At 43.7% G+C, this 22,898-nt stretch overlaps 2 long non-coding RNA genes across 2 annotated transcripts in view; one reads left to right on the top strand and one right to left on the bottom strand.

Moving 5' to 3' along the window:
* LOC128872116 (uncharacterized) overlaps positions 1-22,898 on the bottom strand; it is a 272,991-nt gene that overhangs the window by 55,748 nt on the left and 194,345 nt on the right. The window lies entirely within an intron of this gene.
* Positions 4,402-22,898, top strand: part of LOC128872114 (uncharacterized) — a 230,946-nt gene continuing 212,449 nt past the window's right edge. Inside the window, exons 1-2 of the long non-coding RNA XR_008456101.1 lie at positions 4,402-5,597; positions 7,828-8,131. This is a non-coding gene — a long non-coding RNA (uncharacterized LOC128872114). The remainder of the gene's footprint in view (positions 5,598-7,827; positions 8,132-22,898) is intronic.

The following is a 22,898-nucleotide window of genomic DNA, read 5'->3' as shown; positions in this document are numbered from 1 at the left end:
TCGAGACGTAACCACCTCGCCAATTATTTCTTAATACTCCTCTCCCCGTTAACGAAGTTCGACTTCCGTTACCGTTTCGCGCCTGCCCTCGCGCAAATTCGAGCCGAACGTTGAACTGTACGCGATCGGGCTATTCTCGAAGCGCGCCCCTAATAAATACACCAGCGCCATTGTCTCCGTGCGCGCGTTAATTAAAATACAGCTAATTGTAACGCGCGGCACGCCAGCGACGACAATGCAGAGACTCTGCTTCGGTTATTTAATCCGCCTATAAATGCGGGGCTCGATTTTAGCGAGCTCGTCTCACGCGCCTGGCAAACGTGACCTGGACAAATTGGCGTTTGTTTCGCTGGGAAACGACGAAATCGTCTCGTTTCGAGCCTTCGACGGTCTGAGAAGCTCGCCGAGGAATTACGATTTGGGATACCGCTTGGCGAAGTTGTACGAGGCCTAAACAGAATTTTTACGGAGTTCGAAGATGCTGCAAAAGTTCAGCAACATGTGAGCAATCCATCTGTGTTTTGAGCGGAGCGAAGTTCAACAATGTTGCAAAAGGCTTTGCTCAAGAATTCAAAATAGGTGCACATCTCAAAAGTTGATCAAAATGTGAAGAATCGCTCCACTCGATACTTCTGAGATGCAATTTTGTTGAATTTTCGCGGTGGGTGCAACTTTGTTGAATTTTTGAGCGTAGCGACGGTCGAGGGCCGACGTTCCGATATTTACTAACCCGCGACTGGAATAGAGTGGCCTTGAAAAATGTTCTGCTGGCGTTCCCACCCCCTCCCCAAAAAAAGGAGTCGCGGGGATTTAAGGCCACGATAACGACGAAGAAACCAGCGACCGCTGACACAGGGTTCGGGCTCGATTTCGAATTCCCAGTCGAGCGGGATGGAAATAATTCATTCGTTTCCGGCGTGTTTTCGCGCGGCTCGCGAATTTATGGTTGCGAATCTCTTCCACCGTTCCAGTCCTGTGAAACGGTTGCGCAGCGATCGGACGAGTCGTGGCCGTCGATTAATTACCGCGGAATCGAAAATGCGGAAAGTCGGACCGACCTCATCCGTCAAACGTCCCAGGAAAGTTTCGCTATCGGGGAGTCGCTGGTTAATGCAGTTTAAAGGGCTACGCCGAGTCTGGAGACGTGAAATATTCACGGTTCTTTAAAAATTAATTGCCGCGAAACTGCACGCTGAGAAAGTTCGCCACCGGCTCAGCGTTTCACCCGCGAAGTATTTCCGTGGAACGCTTTTCCACTTGGGGAACGTATTCGAAGAATATTTGCATTCTTTGCGGTTTGGTTTGTGCTTCGACAGGAAGCATTCATTTCTAGGAAGGATTCATTTCTAGATACTACGTTCAAATTTGGAATCAGCGGCACCAAAAACTCTCGGATATCAAGTTTCATCCAAATCGATTCACTTTTCCGCATTTTGGTCCGCCATATTGGATCCGCCATTTTGAATTTCAATATCGTGAGTTCAAATTTGGAATCAGGGAGCTTAAAAACCTCAGTATACCAAGTTTCATCTAATTCCAGTCACTTTTTGCATTTTGGTCTGCCATATTGGATTCTCCATTTTGAATTTTTATATTTTGAGTTCAAATTTGGAATTAGCGATCTAAAAACTCCCATTTTGGTCCGCCATATTGGATTCTCCATTTCCAATTTCTATATTTCGAGTTCAAATTTGAAATCAGCGACCCAAAATCCCACATCAAGTTTCATCAAAATCGTCCGAAAAGAAAAAAAAGATACACTTGTATTTCTTCTAAAAAACTTAGAGGGAACTTAGTAAACATTGCATGTAGTATGTCCTGGATGAAAAAGTACAAGTTCCCTCTAAGTTCTTTAGAAGAAATACAAGTATATCGTTTTTTTCCTTTCGAACGATTTTCGGAATTTGATGGGATGTTCCTTCAAAGAAGTACACTCCCTTATGTTTACTATTATTTCTCGGACTTGCATCGGGCTTGCAAGTACTCCGAAGATCCGCGTAATTGTTACTGAACCTTCCACGGTATTATTCGAGACTACGAGTAATTTCTACCAGAAATAATCGGCAGCTTCCGATCCTTCTTTCGTGGCTTGTCGAAACGAGGATTACTTCCGGTTCGAAGACGTTCGATCGCTGGGGACTGTTGTTAACCGCTGGATAATAATATTCGTGCTAGCGGTCTGCCCCTCGAATCGATATCGGATTACCACGCAAATGTTATGTAACGCGGCACGTCAGCCAAATTGTTTCTCGAGTCGGGGGATCGATTTGGTACACTTACGACCCACGGATAATCGATAAATGCCGTTCGAGAAGCGCCCTTGCACCGACTTATCGTGATTCGTGTAAACAGGGTGCTCGCCAATTCGTGGTGGATAGGCACCGAGGACGCCCACGCATACACGAAGGCGTTCATAGAAATAATCGCGGCTGGGATGGGGAAGAATCGTCGTGGAAACCAACAGCTTGCGCGTTATAAAATAAAAATGCCTTTACTCATCATGGAAGGTGATCGATACGTCATCCGTCCGCCTCGATGCTTCCATAACGTCTCTTCATCGAGGCTAGTGCAGGCATCGAATACTATGTGAGTCGATGGAAAGCGGAATTTCGTTTGGCGCGTTTTGAAAATTCATTCTCAATGTGTCGGCATTTTTTCCCCCCCCCCATCGACGGTCCAGGGAGAGGGATACACCAGAGGAGAATCAATCAAATAATCCCGGTACGACTTCTCCGTCGCCTCGATCGAATTGTTTTCTCGTCAATTTCCCATAGCTGCACCGGTTACACGCGTCGATTGATCGACCGATGCTGTTCACCGGTCGCTTCCACGTTTTTGTCCGCGAAACGGAGACCCTTGAATTTTCTATTAGCGAATTCCTGTTGGTTTTTGCGATAGCGTACATCGGTTCCAGCACGTTCTTTTTCCACCCCCCGGACTCGGTTCCCGCGTATCGAGCTACCCCTGTTACCCACACCCCCGAAAATCAGCGGACCGGGTACCGATTAATCGTTGCTTCCGCGCGAAAAACGTATGATGCGTTAAAGCACCGTAAGAATGAACGGACAGACGGGTTAAAAAGGAGTTCCATTTACACGAGGGTAGACCTGTTCGTGAATTCGCGCGGATACTCCTCGCGGACGACACATGGTGAAATGTTTGAAATTGTACCTTTACATTCGACCATTCGGGACTCTAGTTTGAGAGTAGGTTTATGGAGGTTTGAAGTGTCTGTGTGACGAAATGTATGAATTGGATCGACATTTTGGTTTAACAGGTATATGTGTTTAATGTTGCATGATTTTCATTTAGGAACGAATGATGAGTTTACTTGAGATTATACCTAATATATATTTCTCTGTTGTTTGTATAAAAATTATTGCATCGAATTAATCTGAAGTTGTTGATTGGTAGACTGACAAACAAGCGACGTCGTTTCGTGAATAATTCCTTCTCAACCCGGTCCAATCGTGACGAACGTTATTTCTTAGAAGACAGCAATGATTCGCAATTGGCGAATGTGATAAATGACGATGACGATGATCGACGGTTGTGACGGTTGATGAATTCCCGAGAATTGATCGCCGATGACTGATGGATTGCGACGACTGATACCTTACGGCGATTTCCGATGGACAATTGCGATTATTATAACTCGGGATCCACAACCTGCGATTTATAATCCATGAAGCGAGATCTGTGGTACCACGTATCTTCGACGATCGATTTTAATTAACGCTCTTAAAAATGCATATAACAACCGCAACGTCACTTCGAAGAGTACTATAATGTTCCCCGCATGAATTGATGAATAAATTTATACAAAATTTACTCGGGAACCAGCCACAGCCCAATCTCCTCCAGCCTGTCTCGAACACTTGTTATTAGCTCGCAGCGCGCCCAGAAGTTCCATCGCGACAGACACTGCGAGTTCATTGACCCCCCGAATCCGCGATAGCGTATTAACCAAAGCTTCAAACATCCCCGGTAAACTCGATATAATTTCCCGTGTAAGACATCGCGTCCTCTTCGTCGCAGCTCGTACAATCAACCTACTTCGACCAGCTGTTGCGACATTAATTTATCGTAAAGCCAGCGGTACGAGGAAGATCGTCTAGCAACGCCCCCACCGTGCAGCCAATATATAGCGACGCGGTAAGCCTATTACCATCTACTCAGCATACTGCGAAACACGTCGAATCCCGTCAGGTCAAGAAACCTGAATGATCGAGCTCGCTTGCCTTCCGTCACTCGGTCCTTCCGGTTTAACGAATAAACGACGAGAGAACCGTTGAACTACATTTCACGGGCTTCTTGGGGCACATTAACACCGATGGAATTAACTTTCATTTATTTACGATCCGCCGTTATGAGTTTGAGATGAGAAGTTAGTAAAGAAGATACAGAAGGTTAAGAAGGGCTTTTTAACCCTTTACGCAGTTAACTGATTATTGTGGATTCCATCCCTGTGGTGGTGAGGACAAGAGGTGCCACATTACTATTAACCCTTTGCACTCGAGGCTTTGTTTTCTGGTATCTATCAGCAACGCGAGATGCTTTCTTAGCATTCTATTATCACGAATGCTAAGCTTAGATTGACTTCGAAAATAGGATCTCTATTTTGAGATTTGAAAATCGGGTCACTTCTGCCTCAACGAGGCAGACATTTTATTGACACTTCGAATTCCAAAGAATTTTCCTTAATGAATGTTTAAAATTTGTTTTTTTTTTTTTAATAGCCTAAACACGACATCAACTTCCACCCTCAATTTCAATAAAGGGTCGTGGGCCAGCTCCACTTAAAATAAAACAATTCTTCAAATTCCACCCCCTATTTCTCCCAAAAAACCGCTTCCTGAGAACCCTCCATCTCCATCCCCTCCTTCAGAAACCCCCTCCCTCAGTAACCGATTGCACGGTTCCTTTCATCCCCCCGCTAACGACGCCCTCGCTATCCCTCGAAACCCAAATTCCTCTCGGAATCTCTCAAAAAAGACGCCCGCCGGAATCGGGCTAAATAAAAAGAGACCAAAAATAAAGCAACGAGACAGAGAGAATGAAACGCACACATCCCAGAGGGGGTTGCATCGCTGCAACCCCCCCGAGTCACCAGAAACACACGACCGCCGGGATAGCCGGAGACGGTGTCTCGTGTACGTGCAAGCGAAGGGGGCGCAGCCGACACAGACCCTTTTCAACCCCCCTCTCCCCCATACCAACCCCTTGAAACGGAACAGCACAGATAAAACCCGCGCGCGCGCGCGCGTACATGCCACCGTAGGAACGTGCACACGCGAGGGGGGCAGGATAACTCAACCCACCCCTTCCCCCTCCCCACACCCCCCGAGATGCGGCGAGGGTGGATTTCGCGGGGCATGCGCCCTCCGCGCGCGACACAGAGCCTGTCGGCGGCTGGAAAATCGCGGAGGTTCGAGGCTACGACCGAGGGTGACACCCTGCAGTCTGACGCGGGACTTCGACCCCCGCGCATCGCCAGGGGGCGGAGTCGATCACCGGCCGAGGCCGGGGGAGCCAGTCGCGGCCGCGCCACCACGGCCGTCGGGACGCGTTCGCGCGACGTACTCGACCGTCAAAGGGTTCGTTGATTTTTTAGAAGTTGTGACAAGTTGTGAGAATCTTTTTCGAAATCACTGACGAATAGTGAAGATCTTTAGGGAATCGTTGGGAAAATTTAAAGAAGACTCTCGGTATCGTTTACGTAGGGGGGTGGAAAAGGTTACGGGACTGTTCGGAAGTTGTTCGCGGTCCCGAAGGTTCGAAACTCGCGATCCATGGAAAAATTGGATTCGTATTCCGTGGATGTTAGATGTTTTTTATTTTGTGATTATGAGACTGAGAGCATGTCCGGATATTTAGTCTGAGTTTTAGAAGGCGCGATGGGGGTGGCGAGAAGTTTTAGAGAAGCATTTGTCGCATGTTTTTATGGAGACTTTAGGTTCGGTTATGTGAATTCTCCTTGAGGAGGTTATTGGACAGTTTTCAAGTCCTCCTGGTGGTTTGAAGCTTGGGATCCATAGCGCATCGGGAATTGCGATCGTGCAACGAACTTGACCATCTCCAAAGTGTTCTCAAGTTTTGAAATCGTGATTGAAAAACCGAAGATTTTTAGAGAATTCTTGTCACATATTTTCAGAGACTTGGTTCGTTTATATAAACTCAAGGGAAAGGAAATTCTTCGAGGCGATTGTTCGACAGTTTTGAAGTTCTCCGAGCGCTTGGAGGTTTGAAATTTCAGATTCAGTGCGAATAGAATTTCTTTCGTTCTTGACTTACGCGATCGTGCGGCGATCTCTCGTAGAAATAGCGAAGTTATTTAAGACGATTGTCACCTTTGATTATGCGGACTTTTAAAGTAAGGGATGCAAAGAGGGTTCATCGTTCATTTAAGCTCTTGGAGCTTCGAAGTTCGAGATCCATTACCGGAGCAGTGGATCCTCGTGGATTTGTGGATTGGAAATGAAATTCCATGTGTCATACCCTTCGTATATCCTTCCAATATAAAATAAATCGAATAAAATTTCTTCCATTATTCCATATTCGACTCGTTTCTATAATTTTGGGAGCAGTTCCCGTGTTTTGAGAGCTTCGAACCTCGAGATCCGCGGAGCTATCGATCCCCGTGGATTTCTATTCGTGAAAATAAAACTCCCGTGGAATTCCGCCCGTGGAAATAAAATTCCTGTTGGTATCTGATCGCGGCAGATAAAATTCTCGCGGCTTTCCAATCGTGAAAGTAAAATTCACGTGAATTTACATTCGTGTCTATTCGAAGAAGTAACATTCCCGTGGATCTCAGTTCGTTAGTATACGCGACGATAAATTTCGCGTGGTTTTCAAGTCGCAACTGTTGGTGGAGAAAATAAAATTCTGGTGTATCTCGATACGTGGAAATAAAATTTCCATAATTCCTGATCGTCGGGATCCACGGTTTTCGAGGATCGATTCTATCGAATATTCCACGCACGAATAACCTGAATTGCACGTGTTTTATACAATGTATGTTCGATAAAGTCGTAGGAAACGTTGTGTGTTCAGTTTGGGCCTTATAGAGTGGGCCCACTTCGAGAAGCAGGAACTGTGTCACTTAAAGGGAAAGGCCTGAAGAGAGTACGTTCCTCTTCGTGACACAGTTTTTGAATTGCTACAGAGGGTCAACATTATAAGGCCCAAACGTTAGAATACTGTGTGATTAACGTGGGAGTCACTCGAGTATGCCTTAGAAATGAGTTGAGAGTTAAGATCGAAGAACTCTTAATATCAAGTCCAGTAGAATCATCGATCGTGTGGGTAGGTCCCTTTTCGAGCATCAAGTTGTTTTGGGACTGATTTCACAGTTCTTAATCTTAAATTCGTATAAAAATACATTCTATAGATATCTGGAACCAGAGATTTATTTTGACACTGACCCACTTAGAAAATTGGGACCAGATATAAAATTCGATACTGACCCACTTAGAAACTTGTGACCAGAATTTCTTTCGATACTGACCCACTTAGAAATTTGGGACCAGAGATTAAATTTTATACTGACCCACTTAGAAAATTGGGGCCAGATATTTATTTCGATAGTGACCCACTTAGAAATTTGTGACCAGAATTTCTTTCGATACCGACCCACTTAGAAACTTGTGCCCATAGATTTCTCTCCCATTCCGACCCACTCACAAAATTGGTCCCACTTTCACCAGTTGGGACTTTTACCAGTCCCAATAAAATTCCCACGTCGCCCATTTAACCTCTGACAACGACGTTCCCCGACTCTGATTCAATTCGAACATTCTGGGACCCGTCTCCGCTCGAAAACAGTGCCCGTCGCCGAGGAGTGATCGCGCGGGCCCGAAGCACGGCGAAGCGAAGTACGAAAGTAGATTAAACGGGAGTTCGGAGCGCGTCGGAGGGACAGTCTTCGTCGCGACGTCGAAAGAGGTCGAGAAAGGGCGGAGGGACGTCGCAAGGGATAGAAAAAGAGACGCCGGGTGAATCCGTCTCGCAAAGTGGTTGCCGTGCTGGCAGTTCGCGAGTGTTTTCTTCGCATGAAGGTGGAGGTGAAGCGGGGAAGCTCGACGCCGGGGGAATATAGCGAGCGCAGGGACGAGAGAGTCAGTCCACGGTAAGTCGATTACTTCGTGGTCGATGATCAAACGTTGCTTTCATTACCGTCGGGTAGCGGTGACTGCCGCGCTGAAACATTCACCAGCAGCTCTCTGTGAACTTAAAATCAAAGATTCTTTTAAATTGCGCCAGAGCGGTGACTTTCGTGGTTCGATCGCTCGATCCTGTTTCCACAGAGTTCAGTTCGGGCGAACTTCGTTCACCAATGAACGAAAATTTCAGATTCGTTTTTACGATCAAGGAATAAAATTTTGGGTGTGTACGAATGGAAGAAGGATATCGGTCGATAACTAATCAGATTTATGATAATTAGAACGCGTATATATTAAAAATATATGGAAATGAATATTTCGCGAATCGAATAACGCGAAACATTCGCCGCGAATTTGGAATTTTTCTAAATCCAAGATGTGCTTCAGCTTTCTTTTATATTTTTATTTGTTAGTTTGAGAGCCGTTCGATTTACAGGATATTGGCGAACAGCGACTAATAGCATTATTTTTGCGCGGTACAGATTATGTAGCGGCTGGATCACGTAGAGATTTCCCTTTCCGGATGTTTCAATTTGTAGCTTTGTTTATTTAGTTTCCCGACGGCGACTGTAAAAGCCTTTAAAGGCTCGGCAAATTATTCCGCTTTCCGTTGTTCGGGAAATTCTGCACGGAAGCGCACAACAAGACCGCGCGAAACTCCGCGAAAATATTTTGACTCGCGGACGCGTTACGGCGTCCCATGACCGTCGAGGTACGAAAGAGCGCGGAAACGACGCGGGAGTTAAGGAAGAAATTCCACCGCGGAAAGTTTGCCAGGTCTGCTTCGCGTTGGAATTTAAAAACCGTAAGAACAACGAAAAACGCAGCCGGCCTTCTTTCCAGCGACAAAAATATGCAAAACGCTCTCGAGTATTTGCCCGCGTTTACGAGTCGTTCTACGCCGGGGGAGACAAAGGAACTCGGGAGGGGGAAAGTAGCGTTTATTCTTTCCAACAGCGATGAAAAATATTCGCGGCCTTTCGAAGCTTCTCTACGGGGGCTTCGACCTCGAAACGAAGAGGAAATAACCCGGATGACGAGGGGGATGATATTTGAACAAGTTTCGGAGTTTGTAGAAATTGGGGTATTTTTGTGGGGGGTTCAGGAAGAGTAGGTTTAAAAGAGTTAGCGAAAATTAGGAAAAATTGATGATTCGATCTCGAAAGAGTTGAATGGCAAAGGGGTGAGGCAAGTCTTGGTAAAGATCTCAGAAAATTAAATAACCTACTTGGAGATTTGAATTACGTGTAAAGCAACCATTGAGTGTTCTTCTCAGCTAAAGTTCCAATCATGGTAATAAAAAATATTCTCCAAAATACAAAATGTATATTAACCCGTTCACAGTCAAGCAAATTTAAAGCATTTTGCCTTGGGAGCCAATATTTAATACAGAATCTGTAATCTAGGTTATTACTTTGATAATAAATTTATCGTTTACCAAAAACAGTTTACAATCTTTTGTTGCAATATTTCGCGACTCAAAAGGTATATAAACTTATCCCTCGAGTAATTGCGATCAATTTGGACTACGAGGCATCTCGTACTTGGCACTTGAATTGGTTCAGTACAGATTTTCTTTCAGCTATAACATTTCATAGGATCATTTACTAAGACACTTACGAAATTTGGTACATAACAAACCTAAAAAAAAAATACACATGGCGAATTCAGTAACCTCCGCTTTTTCAGTCGGTTAAAAATATATAACACTCAAAAATTGAAGGTTGGTGCTGTAAAGCACTCAACTATTTCCTTGGATGTATTCAAAGAAACTCGTCACCGTTCCCCATGATTGGGCTGGTCGAATGTTAAGAAAATGTCACGAGGGAAAATTGATTCTTTTGATCCGTTAAACGAGAATGGCCCTTTAAAGAAGCTGGCGCCGTAGCCGGTGTTCGATGAACGGCGTCTCGCTGCGTTTTCGACTCGACTCGACGCTTCGTTCACGGTCGAAAATTCCTTCAAAGGCCACTCCTGGACGCAATTTCGCCAGTCGTCAGAGCGACTTAATTCGCGTTACGTAATGGCCCTGGGTTTCGTCCTGCCGCAGAACTGAAACACGAGGAAGGCAAACGGGCCGGTTTGACGCCTCCTCGCTTTCGACGCGACTCGAAGAGCGACGTACCCACGGCGATACCTGTTCGAATTATATTCTTGGAACAATCAAATCGCAGAGAAAAAGAATTTCTTAAAGAAGAAGAAGAAGGTTATTAAAGCCAGCTTGGACTGCTGAAAGTAATAGCTACATTCAATGATTTCATTTTTCGAGAACAAATGACTCGATAGAAAATTTTTATCTTTATTCAATAATTTTCATTTTTATTTTTAGAACATAATCGACATCTCAGGATTAATAATTGTATACGACATAAAGTTATGTATATATCGACTGACTTGCTTTACTTATACAAAAAAAAAAAAAAAAATTATGATTCACGAGATAAAAATATTGGCAACGCCAAATAAATATTCGATTACAGAAACCATTTTTCCAAAGTACAACAACCCTCTCCAACGAGTAAGAATTATTTTCTCTCGTGACAATATAAAATCCTTTATTTAAAATAGCCAAAGAATTTTCATTTCGACTCACCAAAATTCACCAATATTCACCCAATTACTAAAGCTTCAGTCATGGACGAGCCCACCGATACCCGAATATTAACGATTCAAAATTTCACTTCCCATTCTTCGTCCGAGAATTGTCGTTCGATCCCTCCGAGAATCCCGTTCTTGTTCCTCGACGAACTTTGTCGACGTTCGACGTGCTAGCCGCTCTTACGGCGGCGTTTCTCGGCGGGAACGGTTGTCGATAAACGCGAGGAAAATCGAACGACTTCGGTAGTCTGGAGGCATTCCAAGTAATCGTTATTCGACGTTCCGCCCCGTGGAAAATGATGATCGTCGCGGAACAATGTCGCGCGCCTTCGACGCGGTTCAATTGTACTTCCGCGAGTGTCGCGAAGTTGGGGCGAATTCGATAACGACGCCTGCCGTATTTCGACTGGGAGCACCGCTGTCTTCCGTACAACACTTGGATCCGCCCGACAAAGGGCCGTGTTTATAGAGCGAAGTAGCTTCCAACGCTGGGAACCGCGTCTCATCGAAGTTCCTTCAAAGGGCTGAACTTCGCCGCGTAATTTCGCCACGGCGTCGCCAACCACCCCCTCCCCCGTCCGCCCCTCCGTCCGTCGCTCGACGTCTTAACCATCTAACGATTCTCCTTGCTAATTTCGCGTGTCCCGCGCGACCGAAATTTCCCTCGGACTTAACAAGACGATCCCAACGATCCCGACTTCCCAACGATTGTCTTCGACTCCTGGACGAACGGAATCGAACGAATTAGAACCGCGAAATAAGAGCTCAATGCCAAGTTCGAGGATTTGCTTGTGATTTAAACGAATGGCGTTTTTTGTTTGTAGGATTTTTCGTTCTTGGAATTCTTATACGGAGAAGAAGAGAAAATAAGGAATTATTCATTAAGGAACGAGAACGAAATTTTTTGTCAAAGGATAAGATAAATTCTTGTCAGAATGATGATGGTAATGGAGATTTTTTATCAGGATGAATACAGGATGAAATTATTTTTACGTAGGTAAATCATTTCATCCTTATTCCTTGGAAATGGAAATGGAAAGTTTGTATTGAAGAATAGAGATGAAATTATTTTTACATAGATAAATAATTTCATCCCTATTCGTTAATACAAAATTTCCATTTCCATTTCGAAAGAATAAGGATGAAACTCAAACTCATATCCACAGTATTTGATAATATTTGAAGAGTCACCCATAAATTCCTCCCTTATAAAAATGCTCTCAATCTAAAACAACCGCAGTAGTGCCACTATTTCTCCTGCTCGCCGTGCACTGAAACCATCATAACATCCCCAACTTCAATTCAAACTATCACTCACAGTCTTTAATAATATTTGAAGAGTCACCCATCAACTGCTTCCTTATAAAAATTCTCTCAATCTAAGACCACCGCAGTGGCGCTACTATTTCTCCTGTTCGCCGTCCACTTAACCATACTATTTCGCACGATCTACATCTCTGTTCCTTCCCACCGAAAATCCTTGCTACAAGGACCCGTAGCTTCGCAAAGTATCACCTAGCGGGTTGACGCGTAAAATTGTGGCGAAGCCTCGCGCAGTCGAATATAATCGCCACCCAAGGGCTTCGCAGTACAGTCGATCGTCGCGCCCGTGTAAAGTTTAATGTAGCTTGCGGAGTCTACGGCGAGCTGCAACACGCGACCGTGAGGATTATATTTCCATAGCCGGTCGCCGGAAAGAAAATGGCAAAGGGAAACGGTTAATGGTTCGAAAAGGTCCGACTTCCACGCAACGGCGCAGGCAAAAAGCACGGTCCAGCTTTAGCTGAGTACGCAACATACAAACTCCCGTGGCCCGGCTCTCTTTACGATGATGGATTCGCTGTAGTGTTTTAACGAGTTGATGCTAACTATTAATATGGATGTTCAAACTATTCGGTGACTCAACGCGACGCGAGTGCAATATGAGAAAATTCTGTTGGAAATATGTAGGAAAATGATGTAATTATTTTCAAGTTTCGAGGAAGGACTCATAAAGGGATTATTAATAGTTAGATAGGGTGTCACAAAAATGTTGGAGGTCCTTGAAAAGTGGTCCTTGGTGGTTCAGGGGGTGGTTTGAAATAACTTTTTCCTTAGCGAAAATGTCGTCCAAGGCTTCGTTAAGGAGATATTAACAGAAAACCCCGACCAATCACAGCGCGGCTGTCTAGCGCGTAGCCTATACTACTGCGGCCGCCTAACGCGTAGCCTATACTACTGCGGCTGCCTAGCCCGTGAACCTATGTTAATACCTTTTTAACGAAGCCTCCGACAACATTCTCGCTAAGGAAAAAGTTATTTCAAATCACCCGGACCACCTCTTTCAAGGACCTCCAACATTTTTGGGACACCCTGTGTAAATACAAAGAGAAACTTTTAAGGGATGGTTTATAAACTTAGGCTGCATGGACTCAGAAAAAATACAATAATCGACAAGATTAAACGTACCCAAAAAATTCCTTATGTGAAAATTAGTTGTTCCTAGACTGTAAAAGGTAATAAATAATAATCTGTAGTACTTAGAATAAATACAATAATCGTAAAGGTAGAGCCTAGATGTACCCAAAATTCTTCTTAGAAGATAAAATGAGACTACGTCATACCAAAAATAATAATCTATAGAGGAGATCTCCCTCTTTTAAAGGAGTGTCGAGAAATCCAAGCTATACGTACCCGGAATAAATAAAATAGAGTCTGGACGTACTCAAAAAGTTGCTGGTGCTAGAATTAATTCTTCTCGGATTGTAAAAAGGTCACGGGAGCCATTCGCGGGTTTCTCAGGATCCCGGGTCGCTCGAAGGACGATGCAGCGTTTCCCCGAGCCACGATTACGCTCGCAACGTTTTCTCTTTACGACTCTTCGTATCCGAAGCACTTCCGGCGAAGTTTCGTCCGCCGCTTCTTCTCGCGCAGGACTGTAACTGCTCGGATTCCTTTTTATTGTGCCGCTGCTTTGCAAAGGGCCGTTCATCTATTTGCAGTTCCTTCGAGCGAACTTCCTTTCGAGACCCTCCGATTCTCAGGCCAGGAACAGCGTGTACACGTGATTCCCGGTTACGGCTCCGATACCGTTGCGGCGAAACTTCTTCCGAAAAAAATAATGGAACACCCGTAACGCGAAAGGGCGCCGAGGGCTCTCGCGTAATCGCGCTTATGGCTGCCCTGTGCGCGTACGTATAAACCAGGCTGGGCTTAACAGCTGCGGGCAAAGTGCAGCCGGGAAATTGAGTTTTCTTGGAGATTCGTCTTCCGTGCTATTCGGGATAAGGGGAAGATAGGACTTTCGAATTCCTTCGAGAGGTGGAATTACGTTTGACGAAGTTTGTTTAAATTAATTTGATTCTGTACCAATGGAATTGTATTCGATTAAATTCATTTACATTGTACAGTAAATTTATTCGGTTTCCTGATCATTGAATCGAGTTCGATGGAGTTTGATGCAGTTCGTACAAGTTTGATTCTCACGGAGAAGCTTTATTCCCTTCGGGTTCGATTTGATTAATATTTACTATTTAGATTAACATTGTTGGTCCACGTTTACATTGACGATGTTTGTTTGATATAAACATGAAATTATTCCGATGTATATATGAAATCCATATTGCTGTTCATTGAATCGAGTTTGACGTAGTTTAATAGAGGTGGTTCTAATTTTATTCCCATCTGGTTCTATTTGATCGAATAATATTTTTGATGAACATTTGACGATGTTTGAGGTCAGCGTGAAATTAATTTAATTCTGTAGAAATGAAATTACATTTGATCAAATTTATTGCATGCCGTACTAATTTTCCTGATCGTTAAATAAATTCAAGCATAATTCAAGCCTCGTCCTCTCCAATGTCTATTTAATTAACTAATACTTTCGGTCCACGTCCATTTACGCAACTTAGACGTCGAAGTACCAAACATCTCACCGAAGGATAATTCGTTTGGGTTGGCGATCTTTCAATTAGTTCGAGGAGCGTGCATCTGGCAAAGTTTCGTGCTATTTCGGCGGTTACTTCGAACGCCCGATGACTCAGTCAACGCGCAGCCGAGCGAGTTACGAAGAAGACGAATCTGTGACCAACTGGAGAATTAGACCGCGGCTTCGAAGTTCGAACGCGATTAAGACGCTGTAAATCGAGTACGAACGAATCGAAAGAAGACCGAGAGTGAGATCGCGCCGTGACGAAACGAACGCGTGATTAAGCACGAGAATTTCGTCGCAATTTATCGAAGGTCGACGTGTGGGATGATCGAATTATAAGCCGAGAAGGGGATGGAAGATGTCACTGGTAAGAAGATTAAATCGGGACTTCGCTAAGAGTCCACTTCCAGATGTTTCCACGACGGGAATGCAACTTTCGAGTTCGCGGAAGAAGTTACTGTAATTAGTTGGAACTTGGTACTTACGCTAGTCGAGAAATGTGATTGCAGGGCGGCGAAGTTGTCAGTGGAAGCTGTTGGCGGTGTCGTTCGGCGAGGGAGGTGGAAAAGAAGAATCTTCTTCTCTAATAATTCGACCAATCGTGATTCGAGGATCATTTGAGATTTGTAGAATTACGTTTGATGAAGTTTGAAAGCAATGAAATTACTCTTAATCGAGTTTATTTACAAGCATATAGAAGAAGCATTTATTTTCTTGATCGTTGCATCGAGTTTGATGAAGTTTAATAATAATTTACTAAGCTTGATTCTAAATTCGATGAAAATTACCTGACTAACACAAATCCTTTGCTAGGTATAAAAACAAGGAAGAATCTTCTTCAAAAATATTTTACGAACCATCAGAAATTAAGGAAAGAATGAGGAAAAACTGAGGAGAATAAGATACTCACTCTCATTTCTCTTTCAGACTCTCTGATTTCATTTGTGCTCGTAGAATCACTGAAGAAAAACAATGCACTCAAAGAAGCAGCGACTAGGAGCCAGATTCGTTTACAATTAGCGGGCGATAACTCTGTTCGACGGGGTGCAGTTCTTGATTATTTCGCTGAATCTCCAGAGGCAAGACTATCGCTCCGTTGAGGGGGTGAACGAAACCATTCCGAAAGATACTTCCAAATATGTAAACGACTGGTGAATTACCGTGGCAGAAAGAGAGCCTCGAACAGAGATGGGAATGCATATATATATACGCAGAGGTAACGGGAAAGCGCAAACCGTGTAGTCGAGAGGATAAATTCAACCATCCCGGCGTTTCGTAGGCAAACGTCGCGGGCGCTTTGGTCTTTGTTGAGTTAAATTCAACGTTCCCGCGCGGACGTAACAAACCTTTCGTCTGCAGCGCGGCTGCCAGAGGATTCCATCCGAACCCGAATTTTCCGCGCGTAAGGGGAAATATTACGAAACTATTAAGGAAGGTAGCGCTAGGAATCAACGTGAATTGGTATTAACAGCATTAATTAACGGGAACGCGTTAACGTGGCGGGCGTTGAATCGCGAGAAACGACTCGTCTGCTTGGAAACTGTAATCGTGTAATCGCTGCTGCGCCCTCGTTCGCCTCTAGGCGAAATGAATGCGATAGTCGCGCGACTGTGCGGCGACTGCTGTTCGCGCAGTGGCCACGTGAACAAGGAGAGTTTTCTGAATGAAATAATAAACGGGGAAACGAAGCCGCCCACGTTCCGTTGTCATTGTTCGATCGTTGTTAGATACGCTTAAAAATTTGTTTTATTTATTGCTGTACTTGCCAGAAATTGTAAAATATATGAATTTCAAGTAACTGTCCACTTAAAACATGCATATAATTTCTTGGTAGAAGTACTGGGTCGACGAACTCCGGAGGTCTGATCATCGTGGGATAAACAGCGAAGGAAAATTATAAACGCTCGAGAAAATTCGAACCATCGAAGGACCCGGGGAAATTGATGGCCCGCGAAGAAATAACTTCACGGTGCATTGCATTCAATTCTAATCGAGGTTATCACCGAGCCAGCAACCAATGGAAGTTAAATCACGTCCAGTCAATAAACCGTACCCCCCTCCTCCCCCTTCCCACCTGGACATATTGATTTACCATGATTCTCTCGGTCGTCTAAATTCTTAATTTATGACGTCGGGACCAACGAATCGCCGTGGATGTTACACGAAATACCGAAACGAGTCCATTTAACGATCGACCTCGACACGATTACGGGAAATGGCCGAGAGATCGAGTATCGTTTCTTGCGTCTAATGGCTGATCAGACACTCCCGCGGCGAGGAATCGCCAGAATCGATGATCCCAGAACGATCGAGGTCGATCGCGACGAAATCGGAGCGAATCGCGTCGATTGGCGCGCATCGATTTAAAACTTTTCCAGGAGGGAGAGAAAAAACTCGAGGGTTGAAATTAATATTTCACGTAGTAAATGGTTGATTTTAAATCGTGAAAATGTGTTAATATCGGTTCCTTAGCGATCGTTTCTTTTTTTTAACTGGTATTTCATTTAAATGGTACTGAAAGGAAAACTTTTAAAAATATTCCGCTAAATCGTGTTTGTTATTCTCACGTTGAAAGCATTAATTCGAGCGAAACTTTAATTAAACGCGATAAACTCATCGCTTCGTATCTAAAAATAAAATTTGCGAGATATTATGAAGCAACTGCGAATGTAAATCTTTTTAAATATCGATATTACTCGCATTATTAGTTCTATATTATAATATTATACTAAATATTATACTACGAAGAAAGATTGTAATAAATTCGTAATACTGATGCATCGAATAAGCGAGATTAATTTTTGAACGTCGTAACGAATGGAAAGAAACCAAATATATGCACGCCTGTGCAAATTCCTAGAGTGCAGGCTAAGGCACCGCTTGGTTTAACGTAATTTCGACATTGTGCCTTCCGTCTTCGCCCTTAAAGCCACGCGTTTATCCCTCCGCCACCCCTCCCACTTCCACCCCTCTTGGACCACCCGACCGAGCCAATTTGTTTCTCCTTCGTTCGGGAAACAACGGAATCTCTGCTCGCGTTTCGTGCTTTCGCGTGGAATTGCAAAACAGAGAACGATGGGATTACATGCACGACGGCGCAGCTGGCCGAGTAATTTCGGATACTTTTCGCGAGGATACTTTCCATCTTCGATTCAACTTCGAGAAATTCACGCAGGACAGAAAATTGTATCGGGTTGGTACGGAAACTGTGGTAGTAAGCAATTTTTCATTTGTTTCCTAAATAGGATACAGACAATCAAGCACGGTGATGCTAATATACATGCTAAAGAAAAGCTACAGTTGGTGTAATAAATATTCGTACAGGAACCAATTCAAAATAAAACTTCGTATATTTATTTCGTTAATAAATTTTAGGGTAAGAAATAATTGACAGACGTTCCTAGATATTTTCAGAGTGGAATCTGCGTAAATTAAAGTTTATCATTTTTAACGTTAACCTCTTATTTCTTCTCTTATGAATTTTATTTTAAATTGCTTGCTGTACGTGCGTTCATGCAAAACGAAGTAACAATATCGTTACGTTAATTGTAGAATATATTTAACATACATTAAGCGTACTTTCGGTATGTTTATCATATTATTATACGCTATAAATGAATCAAACTCACAGTGTAACGATAATATATCTATAAATAAATTATAAGTTGAAAAATTGAGGCTATTTGTGACTCAATCAAATTTTAAACAATGCATTTTATAGTCTAAATTTCGTGTAATCTGTTTATCTCGCGGAGAAAAGAATTGAATATTTAAACGCAAAAGTTGAAAGGAAGGAGCAGCTGGGAAATTGTCCAGGATTCAATTACATCGGAATGTGTTATTCTACAGAGTGTTTCACGAAACGCGGAGCTGAACTCCGAGGGTGTATTCAACGCACAAGAATAATGCAGAGGAAGTTCGTGTAAACAGTTGTTCATCCGACCTTATTTCCAAGTTACAAACATTTCCCCCGCGTCGAAGGTAAATATCTGAGTAGAATTTGATATAATAGCTCCGTCTGCCGCGAACGTTATTGAAGTACTGAAAACGTTTGCAAGCCGGAACGCGGATGGGACGAGCGTTTGCACGAAGTTTTCTTTTATTATTTTCTTGCGTTTCAACTCGGCACTGGAGGCACGGCGTACGTTTAATGGACGACTTTGTGCGGGAAGATGTACTTCGCGATGAAGTGTCTTCCTTTGAACTTAAACTCGATGGAAAATCATTCGAGGGAACTGATATTTCGAGTTCTCAATATCTATGGAGATATATACATGTAGTTTTTCGGGGAGAAAGCGATCTAATTTAATAAAAATGTTCAGTAGAATTTCTTGTGGCGAATACTGTCGAGGAAAATTAGTTTAGAATTGATCGTGCTCCATTTTATTTCTTTTTGTATGAATGATACCTCGAGAAGAATTATTATTCAACGCGGGAAATTCACTGGAATTGAAAGTGGAAATATTCAACGCACAACGAAAGGGTTACCAATTTCTAAATATTAATTATATATAAAATTTCCTTTCAACGTGAATTTTCAAGGTGAGGCTGTCGATAAAAGAAACCAGACGCTTCGGTTTCTCAAAACCAATTTACCTAGATCTTAGTAAACATAAAATAATTCGTAAATAAGTTATTTCAGGTAATTTCTGAAGGTCTCCCCGACGTTCCATTAATGACTCGACCCAATTAGCAAATATTCGTACACTATAAAACTACCCCCTCAAGTATGAATTGCTACGAATCAGAGCCTCTTTAAAAGTAGACGGATGCTACGGGTTCTGAAAATCACTCGATGTCCCCTTGAACGAATCGTTTCTTCGTGGCCCTCCCCTCCCCAACGTCTCATTAATTTTACATAAACAGTAACCGTGAATAGCCGTCGGCCTTAAACGTACAGAAACGAACCGATGGTTCGGCGGGACGGGCAATTAAGGGCCGGCGTCCATCGAAAGGCAAACAGCGCGAGGATTCTCAGCGTTAAAACGCAAATACTCACCCCTCGAACGTTCGTTCGTATCCCAATGGCGGAAAGTTTCTCCGGCGTTCCGGTACTCCACGTTAAAAAACCCGCGAATTCACCGCCAAGTTTCGCCGTTTCGCAGCCCCGGAGCGTCGACGACGCCGAGTTCGATTCCGCGAGGTAGAAGAAGAATTGATTTACCGAAGTCCCGTAATGAGTTGATTGCGAAGGATTCTCGATGCGGTAACTTTCCGCCGGGGCTGGCCTTAAATTACATTCGTTACGTTTCCGACCCCGCCGGAATTCGATTTTCGAAATATCACTCCGACAAACCCCCTATCCCCTCTGGCGCGGTGCACCACGAAGACCCAGGAGCGCGTACCCGGGAATTTCTCGGCATCAACGGGATGAGTTTAGACGGAAACCCGGGATAATTCTTTTCCTTCGAATTTGTACATTTTCAGCTGAAACTGTAATTTTTTTAAGAAATTTCTGCAAGGAAAAATGATGGGAGTCATTCGAGACGGTTTGATGAAAGTGAAAGTGAAAATGGAAGGGTTGGTTTGCGATGAAAATATTTCTGCTTTGGAAGATGGGAGACTTAAGGATGTCGTATATGGTAGGTTTGGAAATTGATTCTGTGACTTTCTAAAGTATACTGACTGTGCTTTTTGAATGGAAAGTATTGGTTTGTGATGAAAATATTTCTTACCTCCAACATTTTTGGGACACCCTGTATATTACCTTTGGAAATTAATTTTGTGACTTTTTAACGTAAACTGACTACGTTTTTTGAAAGGAAAGCCAAGACAAAAAAAATAATCGATATTTCTATTCGAATCAGAGTTATAAATAACTAAACATATAGATACAGAATTGCTTTCCACATCTAATATACACGCCTATGTTTGTCAAAGAGGATCCGACGTCGGTCGAGTTTTATTCGTTTCGTTTCAATTACCTTGCGCAGATAATTCTAAAAAATTCTATTAAAATGAATTCTTCCCTCGATACTTTTTTTTTTTTTTTAAGTGACTGATCGCCTTACAGGAAAACCGATAGGATCGTTTCGAGGCTCGCGTAAACGCTCGCATAGCAAACAAGACGTCTGCACACAGAGCATATTAATTGCACGCGGATCGACCGCGCAATTCTGATTCCGCAATTACTGCGCGTTCAGCTCGTCTCTGGAACCGCGTCGGCTCGTCTCGACGGCCCCTGGGAATCGTTAACCATCTCGAAACTTTGCTCATTCGCGAGACTGCCGCAAGTGCCCCTCCCCCCGTCCACCCACCCCCTTCGGATGCGCACTGAATTTTCCTTTCATTGATACAACGATCGACGATGCTGCAACAGCCTTGTGTAAAACACTGCGAAGGCGGAGCACCGTGAACGATGTTTCAGAATGGATATTTACCGTGGGTGTTTCAGTTGCGTTGAAGGTGAAGAAGTGATGGGAGAGGGATGACGGTTTATGGTGGTTTTTGGTTTAGATAACGAGGCTGGACTGTCCCTTGATTGGGTGTCTCAGGTTTTTGAATCTTTAATATGGGTGGTGACAAATCCTCTATTGCGATTAAAATTCGTCAAGTGGAAATACACAGAATTGGGCGAGCTTCATTTCCAAATCGTAGAGCATCAATTTAAGTTTGTATTTTCTATTCGGAACAACACCTGCTTGAACCTCGTGTTCCCCAACCCCCAATACACACGGTCCCAACTCCTTCGAAATTAAAAAAAAAAATTCATCTAGTACCTTCAGTAGAAATACACAGAATTGGTGAAACTTGGCTCCAAATTTCTAAACTCTCCACCCAGGAAACCTGTAAAACTTCGACAGCTACCCATGGCCCTCACCGAGTTACTCTCTACGTACCAAAACTCGCCCCCCCTCCCCCCCCCCGCCCACCTACCCTAAAATCCTACCCCAAATTCTTACAAAAATTTCCGAAGTATCTTCGCTAAAAATACGTTCAAAAAACACCGTGCACGGTCCGATAAAAGTTTCCCCGAGCTGTGGAAATAATCTATCCGTGGAAATGACCACCCACTCGCTGCCACGAGGCTTCGCACGGATTGGAGGATATCCACGGGCGGCAAACAGGATTATCGGAACGTAGAGAAGCGCTCCCCATTGGGTAAACGGTTTCGACGGCCACAATCGGCATATTTGCTTTTTATTTACGCCACGGTGGCGTAATTGGCCGCTCGCGATTCACCCGTTCACGATTTCCTCGCACCCTCCATCTCCCCCCCACCCCCACCCCCCTCCCCTCCCCTTCCCAAACCGCGTTTCCGTTTCCACTCTCCCGCGTGGAACGAAAATGATAATCAAGTTCTGGCGGCGAGTATCGCGTGGATATTTGAGTCTTATCTAAACGGCCGCGCCGCGAGAGCGTGGCACCGATTTTCTTCTGTTCTCCAGCGACGACGGAGCCACCGATTTTTCCGAGCTCCACTCGCGAAATTAGAAAGGGAGGAACGCGATGGCCGACTGTTTTATTTCCGTGGAAATTGCGGGAGTGCAGCCGAGGATTATCATTAGGCGATATCCTCGTCTGGACTTCGATGTTCTTGTTTAGTTTTGGTTAAAGAATTAATTTCGTAATGTTTACGAAGGCGGGACAAATAAACTGAATCATGGAAGGTTTAATCGAAATCTTGACAGGCAAGAGGTAACAATCAATTCGTGAATATTCTGTTTATATACGAGATGATACTGACAAAAATAAGGAAAAGAAACATATAAATGTCGAATTAAGTGACCTTCTTTTTCGAAGTCGGTTAATAAACGATCAGGAATGGAAAGAAAGGTAACGTTAATACGAATATTTGTCATCCTGGACGTTTCCAGAAATTATATTAAACTAGGAAGAGCGACAGACTGATTAAATTTTCTGTCGGTGAAATTTTAAAGTAAAAAAAGATTTTCGGAATATAGGACAAAGGGTATTATTATCGGATTTGATTGGATCCATCAAACAGGAGCCTAAGCATACTACACACGCCACTGTTACTATGCTCCATCGTTGGACGCGCATCACCGCGATTGGTCCGTCCGTCTGACGGCTGTCTAAACGCCCGAACGTGATTTCAAAGTTTTTTGCGAGTACACCACCCCCCGGCCGGAATATAAAGATCGATAACGTTGGAACTGAAAGTTTGACGTTTAAACGATCGTATATTTCGAGCGAGAACTGGTAATTCGACTTTCCGAAAGTTTCGACGGCGGAAAAGTAGGGCTTCCTGCCAGGGGAGT

This window comes from Hylaeus volcanicus, chromosome 2 (assembly GCF_026283585.1).
Source record: "Hylaeus volcanicus isolate JK05 chromosome 2, UHH_iyHylVolc1.0_haploid, whole genome shotgun sequence".
Lineage (NCBI taxonomy): Eukaryota > Metazoa > Arthropoda > Insecta > Hymenoptera > Colletidae > Hylaeus > Hylaeus volcanicus.
Note: the sequence above shows the minus strand (reverse complement) of the source record. Positions and strands in the feature narration are given on the sequence as shown.